Source organism: Sarcophilus harrisii, chromosome 4, assembly GCF_902635505.1.
Source record: "Sarcophilus harrisii chromosome 4, mSarHar1.11, whole genome shotgun sequence".
In the NCBI taxonomy this organism is placed as follows: Eukaryota; Metazoa; Chordata; class Mammalia; order Dasyuromorphia; family Dasyuridae; genus Sarcophilus; species Sarcophilus harrisii.
Window position 1 is genome coordinate 83,979,710 of NC_045429.1, and position 19,976 is coordinate 83,999,685.

The 19,976-nt window shown below is 34.4% G+C and overlaps 1 pseudogene; it reads right to left on the reverse strand.

The window, feature by feature from the left end:
- Positions 1-396: 396 nt before the first annotated feature.
- Positions 397-19,976, reverse strand: part of LOC100932015 — a 31,996-nt pseudogene continuing 12,416 nt past the window's right edge.

The window sequence follows — 19,976 nt, forward strand, 5'->3', positions numbered from 1 at the left end:
ATTATGAAATTAGAAAATTACATACTATGTCAATAACAAGTGCTATTCTAAATAGTTTTGTGCAATCATTTTAAGGAAAAGTTCTATTGGAAAAGAGGCTATTGGGAAGTCATTAGAATGTTTAAAAATATATCAATAAAATCAAATATTTAAAAAGATAGGTAACTACTACTACTATTATTGTTGTAGGCAAAACACTTTATTCTCTAAAAATTTTTCAACCATTGAAACTCTATAAAAAGAGACAGGGAGGGAAGGCAGAAGCATGGTGGGAAAGTGAGGGAGGTGTTTGTTGGATTCTGGATTAGGAAGAGTATGTTTTATAAAAAAAAAAAAAAAAAAAAAGATACAAGAACCAGTAAGGAGATCACTTCCTGCCTTCTGGGAGTCCAAGGAGATCACAGTACTCTCACAGTTCTCATGGAGACCAAGAAAGGCAAGTGGAATCTACATGGTTCTGTTTTCCTGAAGTTGGGAACAACAAGGACAGAGCACACTGAAGAACTTTGCACTTGTAGGGGTTAGAATTCAGTCACACAACGAAAGAGAATTATAGCCATTTCCAGAGAAATAATAGCATAGATCTTTGTGGTTATCCAGGCGAAGATATTGGAACTCTTGAGCAGCATCTCGGTAGCTCTTTATCCAAGGATATCAGGAAGACTTTAAAATCATCAGTAGCAGCAATAAAGACTAGGAAGACACATGGAGTGATCCAAGAGAGTTGTTGTTGTTTTTTTTTTAAGAAAGAATAGAAAATCTCAAGACTGACAGGTCACCTGTAATTTCATTTTGAGAAGGAAGCATAGTGGACCTCCCTTACATAAGATAGTCATTTGTGTGTCCCCCTATTTCCTTTAAGATTCAAAAGGAATCTTCATAATTCTTGGTTAGGCATTCTGAAGGACCTTGGGAGCCTCCTGGGGGAAGAGCAGAAGCAGAATATTTAACCACATAATGCTTTGTGCCCCTGGAGCTGCCAGAAGGCTAAGTGCAGCACAATAGCACCAACCCACTAGGAAAAAACTGGCAGCTGCCCAGCCCACATATAGGCTGTATCCTAGCTCCCATTTCTGAGCATCATCACCAGGGAATTGTAGAAGTATCTGATGATCGTGTGGGCAGTCCAACACAGAGAGATCAGAATCAAGACTACTGTGATGAGGAAAGTGACCCCCTGAAGTCAGAACTAGTGCAGCTGTTGATTCCTCATATTCTATGCATGTGGTATACTTTTCCCCCCAAAGTAGATTAGCAGACCTACAAGGGACCACAAGCAGAGCAATAATGGTGAGGGCTCTAGCTGCTTGCTAGACAAGATCATTACAGAATCATACACCTTGCACTGCATTTGACTAATGCTCTGGACCACACAAGACATCCAGAGGTTTTCCCACATCACCTGGGACACTACAATTATGCCCATGAAGGCTGTGATTTTTCCACATGGGCATGGCACAGGACACTATCACTGATATCCAGTCACATATTAAAAGGCTTATGGCCAGGATTTGGAAGCTGGCAAAAGGAATGGTGTTTAAGAGAAGACCTTCCTAAGAGAGGAATAAGTGCAGTCAGAAATCAGGATAGAGTATCTATTATTTCTTCATTAAACATCCATTAAACATCACGTTTCATTTCAGTGATAGTCTGTATATTATCAATTATAGTCTGTATAAAGTCTAGCTGATTTCAAGGTAGACCTATTTCCTCTTATTTTATTTCCACAAAGACATATAGTGAATAACTAACAACTGTTCGCGATTACTCTAACAAAACATCTACTTGAAGCTGATTAAATAAATCCCCAAATTTTTTTTGTCCTTGATTAAATAAATCAAGTGTGATTTTTTTTACGTATTTTATGATTTTATGATATGATTACTTTAATTTTGCTTTCTTTTACCACTGTATTCATAGGGAATATTAGTCATTTTAACATAATTCTATATTAAACTTCCCCACAAAAGTTTTATTTTAACCCTCTATACTAATCAAACTGAGAAGCCAAGTTTAGGATACCCTAGTCAGGAAACAAACTGCTATTTAAAGTCATGCTAATTTTCAAGTCTCCCTAATCTTCTGGGGATTCCCCCGTGCTCTGGATTCCTCTTAAATCCCTAAAGCAGCAGGTGTGACTGCCAAGCTAATCTGGCTATAGTCTCAAATAACTGATAAAAATATGGAAACAAACAGCTGTCCCACTTGTGTTTAGAGGGCTTCCTCAGGGGAATCCCCCAGCACATTTGTTGACTGGGTGTCAGGTTGCAAGAGAAGCATTCTCTGTCCAAAGTGTCTTAAAATATTTTTTGTGCTTCGGACCAAGAGCTCCAAACCCCTGGCACATAGCTATGTGCATATAGACACATATTACACAAAACAAACAAGGGTCTCAAATCCATATAATCACATTCTTTACATGAATTTATGAATAAGAACATAAAATTCTTCAATTACATATGAAATATGTAATTTTAAAAATTCAATATTATTTTATTTTATGTTTTTTTTTATTCTGACTTATTTACATATGCTTTCACTGATACAAGGTAAAAATGTCTCACATTGATTGAGCTGGCTTCTCCATATTTAGTTATTTCTCTTTCATATTAGTGTTAGAATTTGCTCCATGCATAAATTTCTTTTTTTTAAATAGTTTTTATTTTAAAAATATATGCAAAGATAGTTTTCAGCATTTACCATTGCAAAACTTTGTGTTCCAAATTTTTTCTCCCTCCCTTTCCACCACTACCTCACCTAGACAGCAAGTAATCCAATATATGTCAAACATGTGCAATCTTTGATACATATTCCACAGTTCCACAAATATTCTACAACTATCATACTGCACAAGAAAACACAGATCAAAAAGTGAAAAAGAAAAAAGAAAACAAAAAGCAAGCAAACAACAACAAATGAAGTGAAAATACTTTGTTGTGATCCCCATCCAGTCCCTACAATCCTCTTTCTGCTTGCAGGTGATTCTCAATGTTATTTTATGAATTTCACGTTAAAGCCTGTAGCAAGACTGTATTCTTTAAGTACCACTCCCTTGCCCATCTCCTTCCCATAATTTCCCTTCTCAATTCCCCATTCAAAAATGAGGATGCATACTATTTCCCCACCAAATAAACACACTGATACAACATTGGGACCTAGGAATAGGTGGATATGGTAGACAAAGTATAGAGTTTTACTTAGAGTCAGGAAATCCTGCATTCAAATCTGACCTCAAATACTTATTGGCTGTGTGATTCTGAACAAGTCACTTAATCTCTGTTTGCCTCAATTTCCTTATCTGTAAAAGAAAATAATAAAAGTGACTAACTTCTAGGATTGTTATGAGAATAAAATTAGAAAGTATTTGTAAAGCACTTGGCAAAAAATAAAAATGCCATATATTATTATTTAGCACATATATAACATGTTAAAAGTGCTGTGAATGTTATTATTATGAGTACATCTTTTTATTACAGTCTTAAATAGGAGCCAATTCAGGAAGAATTTTCATGTTTGAAAAGCCTCTACTTTTCATATCCTTCTCCTACACTACACTAAACTAAACTTTGTCAAAATTTTGTCCAAATACTGTACATGAAATTCAGGAAATTTAAAGTGGTACAACCAGTTGAATTGTGAGTACATGTGCTGGTATGGTTGTATAATGGCTCCAATTCCATAAATTTCAATTTGTTCATTTTCCAGTCAAGTTTCTCTTATCAGATTTAGTGAGAGAAAAGTTATACAGATGCTTCTATTTGTGCTATAGTAACCCTAAATGCAGGGAAGCACTGAAACTGAACCTAAAACTTACTAGGAAAAAGAATTTTCCAATCCTCCATTGTAATGGATTCAAGTTTTTCAGGGAACAGATGAATCAAATGGACTTCAAATGTCATAAAGATGCAACAGTAGTACTATATGGCTATAAAAAAAAGCTGAAAAGTTGGCTATTGTTTCTACCAATAATTCCCTGAGGTCTTTCCCTACCTTATTCTGGCATTACTGAGGAAGGAAGCTGGGAAATTGAGTAGGAGACTGAAGAGAAGAAGGGGGAGAAGTGGAGGTGTCTAACGTTGGTATTTTGCCTCAAATGATTAATAATGTAAGCAAGTTAATAAAAAGATACCATTACATTTGAGTAAAAGACTGACTGGTACAAATACTTTCCTAGGGATCAGAATGCTCTAGAATTTCAGTTGTTGGTGATAACTTTAAAGCACTTAGAATAATATTAGAGGAAAGCTAAAAGAATTTACGTCAGTGACTACTGGCTCTTTGACGGCATCCTACTATGATTCATTATTCTGGCAAACATTTTAGAGATAGGAATGTTTTATTTACAAGTTTTAACCAAGTTAGCCACGTGCAAAGCTTGTGTTTCACAGGCCTCTACTGGAGTATATCACGTCCCTTGCAGGTTTTGCAAATGTATCCAAAGTAATAATGGATGATTCGCTTAAAGAGGCCAGCAAGTGCTATTCAATTTCTTAATTTTTTATGTTTCTGTGAAACATACTGGTTACAACTAAAAAGTAATGTCAGCCCTGGAATCTTTTTTTTTTTCAAATTTAATGACATATAGAAACAGTAAATTAACATTTTATTGAATAGCAATTTTCTAGACAAAATAAAGGGGGTAATTTTGAGTGAAATTATTTACTAGAATACATTCTAATTGGCTTAAAACTTACCACCTGTTACTGTATTTAAAGAAAGGCTTAAAATTTTTTTGTATAGTAATTTGAAGGAGAAAATGAATATTAATTCTATATGTGTTGTATATGCCATCTGTTTGCATTCATCTAAACACATGGGGAACTCCTTGAGTGAAGTTCTGGGTTCAAGTTCTACCTCTGACATTCTATCTGTTAGATGGGCAAGTCACTTAAATCCTCAGTGCTCCATGCAATGCAATGCAATTGCCAATTTGCAAAAATTGCAAATGCAACAAGCATTTTTTTCAAATGCCTACTAGTCATAGGGATACATTGACAAAAAATTAAAGTCTCTACTCACAAGAAGCTTTCATTCTACCAAGGAAGACAATATGTACACTTCTGTGGATATATAAAATACACAGAGAATAAATACCTTGTAGTTAAAATGCACAGGGATCAAAGAGGGGGACATGAGAAGTTTGGCAGGAGAGATCAGAAAACTTCCTGTGAAAGAAGGTAGTACTGAACTGAGTACTAAAGGAAGAGATAGCCAATGCAAAAATGTGGTCATGGAAGATGAAATGCCTGTTCTCCCTTTCTGTTGTCTCCCCAATTCAAGACTATAAGAGATGTATAAATTGTTGGTGTGGATAGGGGAGGGAATTTTCTATAGAGCATGTTCTGCACATTGACAAAATTGCAAGACTGGTTAAAATCACAGCTTGATATACACATGTATATGTAGATATATATATATATATATATATGAGAAGCATGGTGGAAAAATCAGAGACAGACAGTGACAGAAAGATACAGTGAAAGAAGGAAGGGTGCAATAGGCTTCTGAAACCAAGAGCTCCTGAAATAGCAGCAGCCCCTGAATAAACAACCTGGATTCCAGCCTGGTCCCTGAAGCCATTAGCCAAGGAATCAAACCTTGAGGAAATAATGACCTGACAGCCTTAGACTCTTCAGTATCTACAACTGATGAAAATCGAGGAAACAAAGGTATATTCAGAAAGGAATATGGTTTTATCAGTGGGGGAAAAAATTAAAAATGAATTACCATTTGCTTTGGCACTAAAGCCTAAAATACAGGGCACCCTTCCATCTGACTTTCACTTGAAATCACCTGTATTTTTTTTCCATTAGAATAAAAGCTTCTTGAGGCAAGAATTGTCTTGTTTTTATATTTGTATCCACAGCATTTTGCATATAGCTACTAACAATATTCATTCACATTGCATAGTCCCATTTCTGAAACATCCTAGCCATGTGAAGAAAACACACTTCTCAGTGCCCTAGACAATGCGTTAGGACTCAGTTTCAGAGATATACTGACCTGCACTGTTAGCAGGAGTATCTTCCACTGGGAGTTCTCAATACTAATGAATCACAGATCTCTAGTACTCATCCTATCTTCATACTTATACCTAGAACAATGCTCTAAGAACCTTAGAATGTCACTGTAGCTCTTGAGTGGAATTCTTTTGTCATTTTTTTTCATAAACCTGTGAGAAATTTTTCTTTTGCATTTGCAATGTAGCAGAAGGCTATCATAAAGAGTATCATATACTAAAAAAGAGTACTTGATTTAGAGTTAGGTGACTTGAAGTTGACTCAACTGCCATTTACTATGTGACTGTAGAATCTCTTTGTGCTCAGCTTTCTCATTTATAGTACAAATATTCCTAATACACAAGTCTTTTGGTAAAGCCTCAAATAAGATATAGTACTCTAATACAGAATGTTTTGGAACTAATCTATAAGCTAGAGGATAAGAGGGAGAGTATGAAGCCATGGAAAGGGTGCTAGGTTTTTTGTTAAACAGCACCAGCACTATCTTCCTTTATCCAGATGTATCTCATATTATGAAAGACTACACGTCAGAGCAGACAAAGAGTTGGTCTAAAGGTCAGGAAGACCCAGGATAAAACCCTGACTCTAGTACATACACACTGTGATCTTAACCAAGATACTAAATCTCTCTCTGGCCCCAGACAACTATCTAAATATAAATGGCAGAGAAGATACAAATCTGCAATGGCAGAGAGGAGTTCCCCATGGCAGCTGTTCTCATGGTAAAGTCTGGGAATTCCTAAGGATTCTTGAGGTTCCCCTTTCAGGGAGTCCTTGAGGTCAAAATTATTTTCATAACAAAACTAAAACAATGTATTTTTAACATGATAAATATTGATAGATAAAACTCTGCATAAATAAAAGTTCTTGGGGAGAGGGGAGTTGGGGAAGAGGGAAAACATCAATAATTTTTTAGTCTGAAAGGGTCTTGATACCAAAAAATTTGAAAAAATGCCTTATTCCAATGAATTTATAGGTCCAGTCCAAGAAAGCAAAACAAAACAATCTCCTACTACTCTCCTCTATGCACCCTCTACTACAACCAAAAGATCTTATTTTCATCTTCTAGAATTCTCTGAAATTTTGAACTGTGAACTTTCAATCATATTTCCCTATACATAGAATTATTCCCTCCATTGACTTCTTTGCTTACTGAATTTCTACTCATTCTTTAAAATCCACTCAAATGCTACCTGTTCCATAATGCCTAATCTAATACCATTTATAAGTTTAAAATAAGAAAAGGAAAAAAAATTACCCTTTAAACTTTACTTATTGTTCAGTCATTTTTAGTCAGGTCCACCTCTTTGTGACCCCATTTGATATTTTCTTGGCAAGGATACTGGAGTGGTTTGCTATTTTCTTCTCCAGTTTATTTTTAAATATGTAGAAATTGGGACAAATGGAGTTAAGTGGCTTGCCCAGGGTCACATAGCCAGGAAGTATGTGAAGCCAGATTTGTACTCAGGAAGATGAGTCTTGCCCACTCCAGGCCCAGCCCTCTATCCACTGCATCACTTAGCTACACCAAACCTTTCTTAGTGTTTTGTTTTCTACAATATGATATTTCTATGTAAAATAATATAGTGATATATAATTTGTTTAGTTGTATTAATTGTATCAATATACAATTTGCTATCTGTTATACTATTATAGTTCTGTGTATATTATATATTTCTATGTTTATATTATTCTTTTAACTCTCTCATAAGATCTTTAAGGGCAGAGACCATGTCATACCTACACCTTCTATCTCATCCAGCATCTACCACAGTTGGCATAATGAATGTTTCTTGAAGGAATCTTGACTTAGAGTACAAGCTTAATTGTTTGAGAAAGCTCCCACCCAAAAATGACTTCACACCAGTCCTTGATGCATTCATCCAGTAGAGATTCATTTGTTGAGATTGAAAAGGAATTATTCCACAAAATCTTACTTTGATCTCATCATGAAATAAAGATGAATCAGGGTTTTGGAAGACTATGCTATCAGGACATGAGTTTCAGGAAGTTCCTATCAAATAGGAAACTTCAAGTACAGTCCCAGAAATTACTAAACCTATCACTTGAAAAGATATGAAATAAATTAAAAATAGAAAATGATACTCAGCCCTGTCCCCCTCTTTTTGTTCCCATGATGTCAGTAGTGCAAAAAGGAAGGAAGAGTGCTAAGAATCATAGTTTTTGCATTCTATTATACCAACATTGATTTAGTGATAGGTACTCTCAATTTAAACAGTTTGCTCAATGGCTACAAATTTTTACACCACTGAAGAAACTGAGGAGGAACCATATCTTTACTCTCATGAAAACTGAAACAAGAAGAAATGAAAAAGTTACACCTCACTGGATGGATAATTCCCAGGTTCTCTTCAGAAGGACAAGTAAAAAAGTTGACAAGGTTGGGGTCATTATGCACCCAATAAAAAACATCACTTCAATTAAATTTCAATTAAAACCATTTCTGGGGGCAGCTAGGTGGTACAATGGAATAGAGCACCATCCCTGAAGTCAGGAGGACCTGAATTCAAATCTGATCTCAGACACTTAATGCTTCCTAGCTGTGTGACCCTGGGCAAGTCACTTAACCCCAATTGCCTCAGCAAAAATAAATAAAAAAATAAACAAACATATCATCTAGTCATATGAAAGGATACTCTAAATTACTATTGATCAGAGAAACAACTTTGAGGTCCCATTACACTCCTCTCAGATAGGCTAAGATGACAGGAAAAGATAATGATAAATGTTGGAGGAGATGTGAGAAAATTGGGACACTAATGCATTGTTGGTGGAGTTGTGAACTGATTCTGGGTAACAATTGGGAACTATGCCCAAAGGGCTGTCAAACTATGCATAACCTTTGATCTAGGAAGGTCTCAATTGGGTCTGTATCCCAAAGAGATCATAAAAAGGGAAGAGGACCCACATGTGCAAAAAATGCTTGTAGTACTCTTTTTTGTAGTGGCAAGGAATTGGAAATTGAGTCGATGCCCATAAATTGAGAAATGGCTGAATATGTTATGGTATATGAATGTTATGGGATATATTGTTCTATAAGAAACAATCAGTAGGATGATTTCAGAAAGACCTGGAGAGATTTACATGAACTGATGCTAAGTGAAGTGAGCAGAACCAAGAAAACATTGTACACAGAACCAGCAAGATTATGTGATGATCAGTTCTGATGAGCATGGCTCTTTTCAACAGTAAGGCGATTCAGGCCAGTTCTAATAGACTTATGATGGAGAAAGCGATCTGCATCCAGAAAGAGGATTGCGGGGACTAAATATGGATCACAACATAGTATTTTCATCTTTTTGTTGTTTCTTTGCTTGCTTTTTGTTTCCTTTCTCATTTTTTCCTTTTTTGACCTGATTTTTCTTGTGCAGCATGATAAATGTGGAAATATGTATAGAAGAATTGTGCATATTACTTACTTAGAGGGAGGAATAAGGGAAAGGGAGGAAGAGATTTTGCAAGGGTGAATGTTGAAAACTATCTTTGCATATATTTTGAAAATAAAAAAGCTATTTAAAAAAAAAAAGAAAGAAACCACTTCATGGGATGTCATCTCAATTTGTTCCACTCATAATATACATAAATAAGAACATAAAGATAACTGCATTTATGCACCAACATTTAGGATAAAGCAGAAAAATTCTATGAAGAACTAGACAAGATTCTCCATAGCAAGGAAATATATAATACTTAGTGATTTCAATGTGGAAATTGGCAAGGGAGGAAAAAGTAAAATCTACGTCATTGAAAATACTATTTGAGATCAAGAAATAAAAGAGTCTAAAGCCCTGGAAATCATTCAAAAGTCTCACAGAAATTGTTTCAAAACTTTCAGTAGTTCAACACAAACTAAGTATTGAAGACTCAAAGGAGGAAGATTGCTTGCATAAATACTGATTTATGTATATCTAAAAGAACGATACATAACACAAGAACAAGGAAATAGTAATATGTAAATGCCTCAAAAATTTTAAATTGGCACTTAATATAGCTTATAATTATAATCAAATTTGAAGTAAAATAAATAAAGCTAAAAATTATGTAAGTAATTATGTAAGAATCCACTCTCTCAGTGAAGAAAGGAAAGGTTTGAGGCAACAGCTATGGTAAAGTATGATAGTCCATAAGAGATTAATAAAACAATTGTCAAACACTATTAAAAATCCATTTGAAGTTAGATAGCATAAAGATAGAGGGAACCTAGGTAATTTGGCTTCCCCCAATAACTTCAACCATTTAAAAAGGAGAAACGGAGGAGAGCAGTAGACATCATGCATGACTGGGGTAGTGAGGCAGAAATTGTGAAATGCAAATGAGGTAATGGATTAGAGAGTGGATGAGAAGATCTCATTGAAATAACCAACCATTTGTTTAAGACTCCATAGGGATCAGGAACCAAATTCGGGGTGGAATAATATAATGGAAGACATGGAAAATCAGGAAATTATGGTCTAAAAGGAGAATTTAATAGTTAAAAATCTTGAAAACAAACAATTTCAAGTGACTATGGGGTCTGTTTGGGAATTTCAATATGTAGGTAAAATAAGGTAGAAATGGAAATCATCAAAGCAAAAGATGGATCATATTAAATAATAACTTAAATACAGCAGTTAAGGAGAGCCAGAATGTAAAACATTGACTAGGGAATGGGCAAGTAAGAATTATTATTTTATAAGTGCTAAAAGAGAAATAATAGAAACAAAACAAGCAAAGAAAAACAAACAGAAATAGCTCTGTAAATAGGTATGGGAGAGGAAGACCAAGAATTACTTTTAAAGATGATATTGAATGAATGAAAGGAAAAAAGAAAGGTCAAAAAAAAAATAGGACTAAATAGAAATGAATGGGAACAACCCCAAAGCCATGGGATGTAGGGAAGGAAAGGCAGCAGGAAGTTGAAAACAGAAAGAAATTTAGTAAGATACCATGTGTAAAGCAAGCCATAAACTACAATGCTCTGGGTTGATGTGTCAATTTTTTTTTAAATATCCACATAACCCTTTTATGGGTGTGTTTAATCTGGAAGCAAAAGAGGAAGGAGATGATCCAGAAGGGAGAAAAAAGAAAAACGTGGAATTTGTTTCTTCCTTTGAAGAGTTAAGAGTTTTGAGACACTTTGAAATGTCATTACATTTCCATGATCCATGAACATCAAAAGCAGAGGGATCTTCAGTCTCCCCTGGGAGTTAGATAGGACTCAGAGATATTACTCTTGTTTATACCTTTATGTGAATATGGTTAAGTACGAACTCCCACTGATTTTTATCCTAGGACAATTCACATTTTCCCTTCTTTGTTATTGGTCTTCTCAGCCCTAGACTGGCAGGAGAATTAAAATGATAGAGGAGTTGGATCAATAAACAGTTGAATCTCACTGAATAGCTATGGAACAACCTTTTCACCCACTTCTAATTATCAATGAAGTTCTCTTACCAAATAATGATAGCTAGCATTTACATAACTCCTTATGGTTTATAAACTGCTTACACATGTAATTTCATTTGATCTTCAAGATAGCCTTTATTATTCTCATTTTTCAGATGAGCAAGCTGAGACAAAGACATTAAATGACTTGCCTACAGTTATAGAGAATTAAATGATTGAACCAGCTTTTTAATGCAAACATTCCTGATTCCATCCATCAAGCACTCTATCCACTGGTCATCTGGATGTCGCTAGATGATCCAGATATATTAGTGGCTCCCTCTTACCTATCCAGCCAGTTTAATATGTGAATCCTTTCAAGGTCGAACTGTTAGTTCCAACCTTTCAGGGTGCCTCCTGCCTCTCCTCACTGCTCAATCTGTTCTTTCAAACTATTGCTAATAATAGAAAGGCAATATTCCATTAGCCTCCATGAGGCATTTCAGAGAGAACATGACCATCAAGCCCTTTCCCTGCTCTCACCCCTACAAGAACTTGCGGTCTGAGGGAAAGCTCTACAAGCTGCCAAGTCAAGAGTTGCACGCTCCAGAGAGCTGCCTTAGCAGAGCCAATCAGCATCTATTTACAAAGGTCTCTGTTACAGCCAAGTCTCTTGATATATTTACAATGTATCTTGTTTCAAAGTGGAATTAACTTTTGCTCCAAGGCCAGCTGATGTTTGGAAACCATATAAAATATTTTATTACAAAAAAAGAACATGTCGTGTCTATGAGGATTTTCATGCTCCTATTTTAGGACTTAGATCAAAATTCTGTTGTCCAAGCTGCCCCCACCATTATTCCATTATTCAAAGTTACCATTTGTTTTGTGTATCTCTTTTCCTGTTACTGTTTTTAGCCATGGTTTAGCCACAAGATATAGCCCAAGAAATATGTATCCTTATGCAGAGATAGATTCAAGAACAATGGAGTTGTTTTGCTTATTCTCACTAGATGGCTGTGGCATAAGATGATAAAGTTTTTTGTTTGTTTTTTTTTTTTTCCTGTTAGGAACGTACCTAACCCTAGTTGTTAAATACTCATTTTGAGCTCCCTTGAAAAAAAATCAGTAAAATTCTTGATATGTATTCAGGGAGTCCATATTTAGGGAATGGGAATGATTGCTTTCCTTTGGGATTCTTGAAGAGGACCACAGTGACATCATTATGTTGGAGTCAAGATATTTCAGACTGGGGCTGATCAAACCAATAAAAATTAAGAATATTCTACCACAGCTCAAGCACAAACAATATAATATTTCGAATGAAATGTATAAAATATCATTTGGATGGTAATATAGTCAAAGAATTTTTAGAGTGGGAAAGGACTTTAGAAGACATATAATATCTAACTTTACAAATAAGGAACCTGAGGCCAGAGGTTGGATGACTTGGTAATATAGCCAAATAGTGTAAGAGTTAGAAATAGAATCAAGATCTTTTCATTTGAAATTTATTTTATTCTAAATCAATTCCCCATATTTGTGCTCAGGAACTAAAAGTTCTTTCATAAAAAGCTCAAATTACTTTATAGATCATAGATATAAAAGTACAGGCAATTAAAGCTAGAAAGAGCATTAGAGAACATCTAGTTCAACCTCATCATTTTATAGATGAGGGACCTGAGCCAGCTATGGCTTATGGAGACTAAAAGTCTAAATAAGTGAGGAAATGTATTTCAGGTTCTAGCATAAATTGGAAAATTTCAACTGGACTAAAGTTGTACTTAGAAACAACAGGGCATAGTAGAGAAAGGATTGAATTGGGGGTGACAAAGGCCTAGATTCAAGTCAACTTCCCACTGTGACCTTAACTTCTCAGTCCCTTCAGGAACTCTAAGACAATAAATTACAGATGGGTTTCCACACTGCATCAATTAAAGGAATTCCCACACGGTAATGCTGATGGTTTTCTATGAATCATATCAGAAGTATTTTCAGTATTTTGAAATATAATAAAAAAAATTGTATTGGATTTTTTATTTCTTCGATTACCATAATGTCTCATGTATCATTTCCTTTTCCCTCCCTGTAAAGGACTGAAACTCTGAATAGATGCACTGGAATCAGACAACCGAGCACTTCAGACTAATTACCTAATGGACAATACTCTATTAGCATATGCTTGGGAAAATGGTCCTTCTCACTATTCTGTGCTGGTTTGATCTGTATACAGATAATCGTAAGAGGGATTAGGGGGTAGAGTAAGACAAGCCAGAGTCACTTTGGAGGAGGACGAGGAGAAGGGAGGTCAGTCGGTGGAGAGCATGTGGCAGTTTTGTTGATCTCCTTCATTTCTCCCCCTAAAGACCAAGGACTTTTGCTTATCCTGACTCCAGCTGATTCTGAGGCCTCCAAGGAGCTAACCTGGACTTCATGCCTCCCCAAGAATCATCCCATATGATAAATAATGGGTGTTGTTTCTGTTTGCTTTTTTGTTTTCAGAGGAAAAAAAACCACACACACAATTGATCAAACCAATAAGAACACCCAAAAACATGTACAATGTGTAACATGTTCACAAAGACATAGTTTGGAAGTATCTTCTCATATCTCTTCATTCAGGTTTGATTTAATCTTTTTTTTTAATTAAAGCTTTTATTTTAAAAATACATGCATAGATAATTTTCAACATCCACCCTTGCAAAACCTTGTGTTCCAAATTTTTTTCTCCCTCCTTTTCCCCCTACTCCCTCTCTTAGATGGCAAATAATCCAATATATGTTAAACATGTGCAATTCTTCTATACATATTTCCACAATTATCACACTGCACAAGAAAAATCAGATCAAAAAAGGAAAAAATGAGAAAGAAAACAAAAAAGCAAGCAAACAACAAAAAAAGGTGAAAATAATATGCTATGATCCACATTCAGTCCCCACAGTTCTCTCTCTGAGTGTAGATGTGATGGGTCACCACATGACTGGCCTGAATCACCTCTCTGTTGAAAAGACCTAAGTCCATCAGAATTGATTATCATATAATCTTGTTGTTGCAGAGTATAATGATCTCTTGGTTCTGCTCATTTCATGTAGCATCAGTTCATGTAAATCTCTCCAGGTCTCTCTGAATCATCCTGCTGATCATTTCTTATAAAACAATATATTCCATAACATTCATATATCATAACTTGTTCAGCCATTCTCCAACTGATGGGCATACACTCAGTTTCCAGTTTCTGGCCACTACAAAAATGGCTGCTACAAACATTTTTGTACATGTGGGTCCTCTTCCCTTTTTATGATCTCTTTGGAATACAGGCTCAATAGAGACCCTGCTGCATCAAAGGGTATGCACAGTTAGATAGTTCAAACTGCTCTCCAGAATGGCTGGATCAGTTCACAGTTCCACCAACAATTTATTAGTGTCCCAGCCACACCCTCTCCAACATTCTTCTTTATTTTTTCCTGTCATCTTAGCCAATCTGAGAGATGTGTAGTGGTATCTCAGAGTTGTCTAAATTTACATTTCTCTGATCAATAGTGATTTAGAGCATTTTTTCATAGGACTAGAAATGATTTTAATTTCTCTATCTGAAAATTGCCTGTGCATATCCTTTGACTCCAATTTATCAATTGGAGAATGGCTCATTTAATCTTTTTTTCCCCCTGAGGCAATTGGGGTCAAGTGACTTGCCCAGGATCACACAGCTAGAAAGTGTTAAGTGTCTGAGGTCAGATTTAAACTCAGATCTTCCTGACTTCAGAACTGGTGCTCTATCCACTGGCATGGCCCAGCCATGAACACTGAATATTCCTCAAGCTATTTAGATTGCTCTTTAATTCTTTAAAGAGAACTTTGTAATTGAATCTGAAAACCTATTGTAAGCTTTGGGAGGTTGATCCTTAGATATTTTATTTATTTTGCAGTTATTTGGAATGTGATTTCCTTTTCTATTATTGCTTCTTGTGTTTTCTTATAATTTTATGAAAATACTTTTGATTTTTGTAGATTTATTTTGTGTTCTCTAGTATGTAATTTATCTAGGCTTAGTGATTTAAACATATTCAAATACATTTATGTGTCTTTTTCCATCTCCTTATTTATCTCATTTCAATTCCTAAACAATCATTTTTATTACTCCCTTTCCTATCCAAAGCTTACTTTCCTTGAAAGAGAAAATAGAATAGTTCTGCCTACTCTCTGTCATCAGTTATCATTAGATCATGTATGCTGATAATGCATGATCCTTTGTTTCTCCTTTTTTCCTAAGATAGGTAAAAACAAAAATAAAACTCTCTTCTTACCCTTAGAATTCCTCACCAAATCAGTTCATTCTGTTCACCAAGCATTCCTGAAACTATTCTTATGGTTCCATGTTATGTATCTGTAGCTTCCATTTCCTGCCCTTTCATCTTCAGTTCATGCTCTCTTAAAATTTAACTTAGTTAGCTCTGTACAACCATATTGGTTTTTTCAGACAACTCATTTTTCCTTCTCAATAGATTTGTTTCTTTTGATATCTTTGGAATTTCATTTTTGATGTCTTCCATATATCCTGGGACAAGTAGGTGGTACAGTAGATACAGCACTGAAACTGGAGTTAGGAAAATCTGAGTTCAACCTAGCCTTATATAAAAACAGATTAGAAACTGTGCTAGAAACTTTCCCAATAAGATCAGAAGTGAAACAAGAATGTTTATTATAAACAATATTATTCAACATGCATTAGAAATGTTAGCAGTAGAATTAAAAGAAGAAAAAGACATTGAAGGAATCAAAATGGCAGTGAAATTATAAAAACATTGTGAGTTTTTTTTTTTTTTTTGCAGATGATATGATATGTATAGTAGGAAAATACTAGAGATGTGACTAAAAAGCTAGTTGAAACAACAGGATATAAAATAAATCTACTCACATGATCAACATTTTTATATATCACCAATAAAGCCCTGAAAAAAAAAATTAAAATAGCCATAGACAATATAAAACATATGAGCGTGTACTTGCCAATTTGAAAAACCCAAGAACTATATGAACATAATTATAAATTTTTATAGAAATAAATTCACATTTAAATAACTGGAGAATATTAATTATTCATGCATAGGCAGAGCCAATATAATAAAAATGATATTCCTACTTAAATTAATCTATTCAGCACCATCCCAATCAAATTACCAAAAAAAAAAATTGATCTAGAAAAAATAACAAAATTCATTTAGAAGAACAAAAGATCAAGAATATCAAAATAATTAATGGAAAAAAATGTGAAAGAAGGAGGTCTAACAGTTATTAAACTATAATATAAGGCTGCTATTTTCAAAACTGTCTGTTAACTGGCTAAGAAATAGAATGGTATATCAATAGAATAGATAGATATACAATACACACGAGTAAATTATTATAGTAATGTTGAACTTGATCAATGTAAAGATTTAAGTTTTGGGGATAAGAATTCACTGGCAAGGAAAACTTTAAAGCACTCTAGGAGAAACTAATTATAAACCATTATTTTACAGCATTTACCAAGATATGGTTAAAATAGATGTGTGCTAGATATAAAGATACATATCATAAGAAAATTAGAAGAATATGGAACACATTTCCTATAAGATTTATGAAAAGGAAATTTTATGAATAAATAAGAGAGAATATTGTGAGATATAAAAATAATTTTGATTATCTTAAATTTAAAAGGGATTATACAAATAAAACCAATATAGTCAAGATTAGAAAGAAAGCAGAAAATTGATGGTAGTGGTGGGTTTTATAGGCACTTTATTAGATAAAAAATTTATATTTCAAAAATATCAAAACTTTATCAAGTTCATATGAATGAGTCATTCTCCAAAATAAATGGTCAAAGGATATGAACAGAAAGCTTTTTGAAGAAATAAATCAAAGCGATATATTGTCATATAAAAATGCTCTAAATCATTATTGATTAAAGAAATTCAAATTAAGACAACTTTGAAACACCGTCTCACACCTATCAGACTGGTTAAAATGATAGAAGAGGAAAACAAGAAGTGTTGGAGGTAATGTAGAAAAATTGGGACACTAATACACTGTTGGTGAAACTATGAACTGATCCAGGAATTTTGAAGGGCAATCTGGAATTATGCCCAAAGAATTATAAAACTATGTTTGTACTCTTTAACTCAGCAATACCACTATTAGGTCTATTTCCCCAGTTGATCAGGTGTTACAGGAGTCACCCACTATTGGCTGGATCTGATTTTGACCAGCAGAAGAGATCCCTTCATGTGAGAGGAAGATAACAATACAAGAAATCTGGGAGGCAGTTACATTCTCTGACCTCTTTCCTCTTCTCTCTTGCCTCCAATTTATTTCATTCCCAATTCAACATCTGTGTCAGTAAAGGTCCTTCAAGTGTGTTATGATTCACAGCACTGGGGGCACTCAGAGAATTTACCTGTCCTTAACAATCAGGACAAAAGGAAAAGAACATATATATATATATATATATTCTGGTACAGTGGAGAGTGTGCTGGGCCTGGAGTCAGGAAGATTAATTTTTCTGAGTTTAAATCTGAATGCAAACACTTACCTGGGCAAATCACTTGGCCCTATTTACCTCAGTTTCCTCATCTGTAAAATGAACCGGAAATGGAAATAGCAAGTTACCCCAGTATCTGCCAGGAAAACGCCAAATAGGGTCATAAAGAGTTGGACATGACTAAAACTACTCAGTAACAACAATAAATAATTTGAAACTTAAATAATAGCTTAAAACATAAATAAAACATGCTTTATTGTTCCCTTTGGGGACTCTAAGACAAGTAAATCATTTGAGTGCAGAAGTTCTGACTATAATAGGAGTAAAGCCAATCTGGCTCTAATATGTTGAGTCCCTGGGTGTGGAGGACCACAGAATGCTTAAGGAAGGAGGTGGGGGGGAGGGGAAAGTGTTAAACCTACCAAGTCTGAAAAATTGGAGCAGGTTAAAGCTTCTTTGTTGATGAATATTGGGAATAAGCCTCTTGAGTGACCACTGCTTTTCCAGTTTTGTTGAGAGATAAAAAGACACAGTCTCAACAAAAACCAAACAAACAAAAAAACACCTCCAAAATCTTAAAAGAAACATAACTCCTATTGTAAGGCAGATAGATGGCACCATGGATAGAGTGATAGACTTGAAGTTACGAAGGTTCATCTCCTTGAGTTCAAATCTGGCCTCAGATATTTACTAGTTGTGTGACTGATGAGCCAGTCACTTAACTGTTTCCCTCGGCTTCCTCATCTATAAAATGAGCTGGACAAGAAAATGACAAACCACTCCAGTATCTTTGCCAAGAAAACCACACCAAAAAAAAGTTGTGTAAAGTTGAAAGAAATGAAAAACAAAAATTCTAAAATATTTATAATAGCTCTGTTTGTAGTGGCAAAGAATTGGAAACTGAGGGGATATCCATCAATTGACAAATGACTGGATATATTGTGGCATACAACTGTGATTGAATACTGCTGTGCTGTAAGAAATGATGAGCAAGTCGGTTTTAGGAAAACATGTAAAGATTTGCATGAAATAATCCACCAAAACAAGCAAAACCAAGAGAATGTTATATATCATAACGGCAATATTGCTGAAGAGTAAATACAAATTACTAAGCTACCCTGAGTTATATGACTATTCAAATCAACTATAAAAGACTTATAAAGAAAGATGCTATCTACCTCCATGAGAAAAAATTGATATATGGAACAATGTATTGCATAGTTTCACATATACATCTTGTTTAATGTTGGCCTTCTCTAATGCAAGTTTGAGAGGGAGAAAGGGAAACAACTTGGAACTCAAATATAATCCCCCAAAGTTAAATAAATATTTTTTAAAATTCCAAAATATAAAGTAAAGTGAGCTATTCTTATTTTTATCATTAATTACTATAAATATTTAGGTTTTGAATTCAGCTAAGTGGAAACTATTATTTTTAACATATTCCAAATAAAGAGGTTATGAATTTGATTTTCTACTCAGTTACAACAAAACCCTGAAAAATTCATTTTAATGTTCCACTAAGATTAATCATAAACTGAAATCAGATGAAAACATTGACATTTCTTAAATGAAGATTAAAACTTCTTTTGCTGTGAGAGATGGAAATCTTTTCCAAGGATTAATATTCTATGTTTACTATGTGTACTTAACATTTATTTGGACACCATATGAATAATATTTATATATTATATATAATATATGTTACATACACATACATATATAAATAAATTATATATGTAAATATACATATACATGTATTAATTGTATATTCACAAATACATATACAATGTTAAGTTTAGATCCACATGTTCCCAGAGGACATGGGAAGTAAATACAATATTTATTGTAACTATTCCTTGGAAAGGCTTTCCCTTTCACATACACAAAAAAGAGGTTTTAAAATTATGCAAGAAATATATGCATGCATGTATGCACACATGCACTTATATGTGTGTATATATGTGTATTTGTGTGTATATATATATAAACCTACCATTCTTCCAAGAAAAAGATTATTATAGATTCTTCAAGTTTAACATTTCATAATA